Source organism: Elephantulus edwardii, unplaced genomic scaffold, assembly GCF_000299155.1.
Source record: "Elephantulus edwardii isolate Elephantulus edwardi_28Jun2011 unplaced genomic scaffold, EleEdw1.0 scaffold00009, whole genome shotgun sequence".
NCBI lineage: Eukaryota > Metazoa > Chordata > Mammalia > Macroscelidea > Macroscelididae > Elephantulus > Elephantulus edwardii.
The window spans coordinates 5,513,367-5,518,518 of record NW_006399759.1 but is presented as its reverse complement, the minus strand read 5'-3'; the positions used below and the strand labels follow the sequence as shown (position 1 = coordinate 5,518,518).

Here is a 5,152-nt window from a genome sequence, read left to right as displayed (position 1 = left end):
CTGAGTGAAATATCTCAGTCACAAAGGGACAATTACTGCATACTACCACTGTTGTAAAATGGGACTAACATCGGAGTTGGGGGGAGACTGAGAAAGATGGGATAAATAATGTATACTGTACTGAATCAGAGGAAGGAGAAAACTGTTTCAAAGGGATATGTGATTAGGTATTTTTGTCATGACTGGAGTTCAGATCAAAGGCTGCATAGTGTAGTGGACCTGGGGGGAGGGATTGTAAAACAATGAAATAATTTTTCTTTTACTTTTCAAAGAGAAGAGTGTACTGGGGCTGTGGGGTTGGCAGGGAGAAAAGTGCAACAATGAATGAATGGAAATCCAAAGTTTCTGTAAATTTTCATTAAAATTAATAAAAAATTATTAAAAAAGAAAAAATAATACACAGGAACTTAAAACTAATCTAAAATACTGCTCTCATTTCTTTAAAATTTATATAGATAATACATATTGATTACAAATGATAATTAATAGAGGATTCAAACTACAATATAATAACAAAATACATGAACTAAAACCAAAGTACTTGTGATATAATAAATGTTCATTTTTCTTGTAATAGGATTTAGAATGCTGCTAAGTGGTTGGATAACAATAGGGTTCATAGGTGTAAGGTCGCCAAGGAAGGACAGAAGCCAGTTCAAGCCAAGAAAGACAGTTTATTGTGGAGAAATTGCTGGGTTTCTCTCAAGCAGAGGACCAGCCTCCACTCAAAGTTAGAGAAGTGTTTTATATTCTCTTACAAGGAACTTGGGGAAATGGATGCTCACAGATGTTTTCTACAAGATAGGAAAGTGGACTGGGGTCCCAGTTAACTATTTCTGGGAAAGGGAGTAGGGAGTAGGGTAGTTTCCCATCCTTGACAGAAAAAGCACAGCAGTTGCTTCCTGTGATTGGATTCTTGCAGTAGCCATTTCTGGGAAAGGAAGGAAAGAGCTCTGCCGATCTAATATTCCAGCCTTTTATGAATGTTGAATGGGGGCGTTGAGGTTCTCTTCTGTAACTGCTTCCTGCTGGATGGGGATGACGATCTAAAGGAAGGGGGAAAGGCTGTTTATTTTAAGCAGCAGAGTCTGTAGGTGTGATGGTGGAGGGTCATGGTTGGCACTCAGTCGGTAATACGAGGAGTTGATGGACTGTGTGGTTGGCAAAAGCCCTCATCCGTTCCTGTAGAAAACTAGAAAGACATTGCATGAGGCAAGGACTGGTGTTATTCGGAAGGTCAGCAAAGGCAAGAGGGAGAAAGCCCTGGAGAAGGGTATCCACTCAGCAGTTGAAATAGGGGCAGTCAGGACTCAGATCAAGCCCATAGAGGAGTTAAAAGAATTACTAGCACTTTCCAGGTGCCTTTACGCCAGGAGTAAAAGGGACAGGTTATCCTGAGGAGAAACAGAAGCCAATTTCATTAAAATGCTGAGCAAAATACCAAAACAAAATCCACAAGACTTTCATTGTGAACACTGGAGTAGAATCTGGATTAAATGGGTAGACCCAATAATTTCACAGTTAAGGACTTACAAACATTGGGATGACCCTGAAATTGTTGGCTCCAGACCCTTAATTGCATGTCTGGGTTTACCTCCAAGGCTTTCCCTTAAATTCAAGAGACTAGTAGGGACCACTCCAAAGTCAAGCCACACAGTCTCCAATAGTATTGGAATCACTCATGGGGTGATGACAAAACGGCAGTTAAAAATTGTCTTGAATCCAAGGCCAATATTTCAAGTCCCTGAATACCTTGACTGGACTTCTAGGTCATCTATTCAAGTGCTAGGATCTGTGTGGATGGTTTTACAACCATGTTATCAAGACACAGACTCTGCTTCATTCAATCCAAGACCACCTCATTAAATCATGAAACCATCGAAGTTGATCCTATGGCATCAAATCCCAGGATATTCAGATATTCTATCACCAAACAAAGCAGCTGGCCTCTGACACATGACTCCTATGAAGAAACCTGAAAGGCTGTAATTGTCACATCATCAAATAATGAGTCTTTAGAGATAATCTCAGGGTCACCAAGTCATATAGGACCCGTGAGAATGAGTAAAAATCACTATAACAAGAGACAGAATCTGCAGTAATGAATACTGCACCACTCCTTCAAGGTGTAAAGTATAAGAGGCTGAGCAAATGCCACAATGTAAGAGTAAAGGTAGCATGAAGTTGTTCCCAGGGTTGGAAAATTTAAATCTGAGACCCTGACCTTGGGACCAAAGTTGTATGAAATCTGAGGTTTTCACAAAGTGTAGAATACTGAAAGCTGATCCCACCTGTGGAAACTACAGAATTGGCCCCAGAACTACAACTGCAAGAGGTAAAACCTGAGGAGTTTGTCTCCACAAAATAACTTTGAAGCTTCAGCTTCAAGGTGTGAAATATATACAGTTGACCATGGGCACAAAATTTCTAAGTCTAATATCTGCAGAGTGTTGAGGACTCTCCTTCATAAGTTCGCTATGAGTAGCCTGCGACTCGACGGCACTTAACAACAACAGCATTATCTGCAGAGCTGCACGCAAATACAAAGTAAGAAATATGTACAAATGATCCCCAATTCACAGTTGCAAGGTTGACTATACCACTAGAGTTTCAAAGTTTTATACTATGGAATTGACCCTCAGAACATATAGCAAGATATGATTCTGTGAAGGAAGAAAAAAACCCCTTTTTTTTTTATGAGACTTTTTCTCTTATGAGATCCTATCTGAGAAAACCAACCCCAGTACCTTTGCTAGAGGATGTGAAAACTGCACAATTAACTCCTCAAATGGTAGAATGTAGCGGGTTAGCTCCTGAGATTTGGCCACAAAAAGAGGAACCTGGAAAGCTGATTGTAAAGCAAGACATGGAAACTGCAGATGATTCCTGGGACACAGCTTCAAAACGTTTCAGGGACATCTCAGGACCAGACTGCCAACAGACAGAAATTGTTAGACTGACTTCTGAGGCTTTGTCCCAAGTACCATTTAAACCAAAACCAATAACTGAAGTGGTCAAATTTCTAGGAATGCCTGACTCTAAGGCCATGTCTTCAAGTTAATGAATCTTCAGAGATAAGAGTTAATGACTCTTCAGAGAAAACCTTGAAATCAGGATATGAAACTGTGGGGTTGACATTACACTAAGTTGAAAAAAGAAAACCCAGACAACAAACAACCTCAGTAGCACCATATTCAGAAAAAGGATTTCTGGATATGACTTTACGTCCAAAGATATAAGATGAGAAATCAGAACCCCTTCTGCAAGATTTGAAATATGTGGAATTAACTCTTGAACTATCTCTGTTAATAGAAGGATCTCAGGCTTGGTCTCTGAGGGACTGACCATAGAGGGTCTGGAATATATGGAAATAGCCTCAAGGCCTCAAAAAGAAAATATCAAATCTGTGACATTGACTCCAGGTTCAACAACCCAAGATTTCAAAACAGCAGAATTCATCCCAGGACCATAGCTAGTAAAATCATGCTACTCATAGTGACCCTATGTACAACAGCCCTAAACCCTGCTCTATCTTGTGCCAATCTCATTGTCTCCAGCACACCTATCTCAATTACCCCAGTCACTGAGTCAATCCATCTCATTGAGTGTCTTCCTCTCCTGCGCTGTCCCTCCATCCTCCCATGCATGACATCCCTCCTTGCAGCATGTCCAAAGCGTGTCAGACGAAACTTCAGAATCCTTGCCTCCAAGGAGCAGCCTGGTTTCAGCCTCTCCAGGTCTAATCGGTTTGTTCTCTTAGCAATCCATGCTATGTTCAATACGCTTCTCCAACACCACAGCTCAAAGGCATCAGTTCTCCTATTATCCTTAGTACATTGTCCAGCTCTCTGATGCATAGCAAGTAATTGCAAAGACCATGGCCTGTATCAAGCACACCTTTGTCTACAGAATGACATTGTTGCTCTTCAGCACTTTGGAGAGGTCTCTGACACCAGACTTTGCTAGTGCAATTTGTCTCTAGTTTCCTGCCTGCCGGTGACAAGAATGTTGATTGTGGAGCCTAAGTCTATAGCTTTCTCAAAAGATGTCACTTTTCAAACCACTTTAGACAGCTTTGAGTACAGTTTGAAATGACAGGATCAGAGCTGAAGAAAACCACCAGATGGAAATCTCCAACCAGGAACTTAAGGACTTACCAAAACCAGGACCCAGAGTTCAGGCTAGAGAAAGAACCCTACATAGTTAATCTCTGAAGAGGACCCAAACAGTAACTTTCCAAGGAAGGAAATCATTATAGCAGTTCCTCTTGAGAGGAATCACACAGTTCCCCAGAGAGAAGATGCAGTCCTTCTGAAAGCAGGACTTTCCCAGTTAGAGAATCACACAGTCCCTCTCAGAGAACCTATCACAGGCCCTCTCAGAGTAACGGTCCTCTTTGTCAGTTGATGGTTGACCGTTTGTCAGTTACACCAGCCACATTGTCCCTCTCCCTCTGCAAGAAGCAATCAGCTCCAGATGCTAGCAGATGAGGTTTGTTCTCCTCCCTGCCTATGTTGTTTCCCTCAAATCTTCAATCAAGCTTCCTCCCGGACTTCTTGTTGTGTACTGTGCACTCAGCACTGACCCATAGCTGACCCTCCAGTACGTTTTCAGAGGCAGTTAATGGTCCAGGAGGAGGTTGCCAATCCTGTCTGTATCTTGTACAGCATAAATGGAAATCAATCTTGAACTCATTTGAATGCTAGCACTGGTTTGGTTCCTAATATGCGCCCCCTACATTCTGTACCCAGCAAGACCAGTGATGCTTCCAGTGCACATAAAGATCACTGTTCCCTTTCATTGGCAAAGTTTTACTTCTCTTAGAGAAATTACAGATCCATATCCCCCAAGCAGGAAGACATAAATGTCCTTTCATTGCTAGGTCCTCCTCATAAAGTCCAGCTTCCCAAATGATCTGTTCTGTGTATAGATTGAAAAGGTATGGAGACCGGATTTATGCCTTACACACTCCTTTCCATAAAATCCATATTTTAAAAAAGGATCTATTATCTATCTATCTAATTATCCAGCTCTCCTTTTGGCAGAAATCTGTTTTTAAAAACTTGCTTGGGCGAGCTCTGGTGGCCTGGTGGTAAGAAGCTGCACTGCAATCCCAGAGGTGCACAGTTCAAATCCACCGGATGCTCTGCTG

The 5,152-nt window shown here is 41.6% G+C and overlaps 1 pseudogene; it reads right to left on the bottom strand.

The window, feature by feature from the left end:
* Positions 1-977: 977 nt before the first annotated feature.
* Positions 978-5,152, bottom strand: part of LOC102857578 — a 55,854-nt pseudogene continuing 51,679 nt past the window's right edge.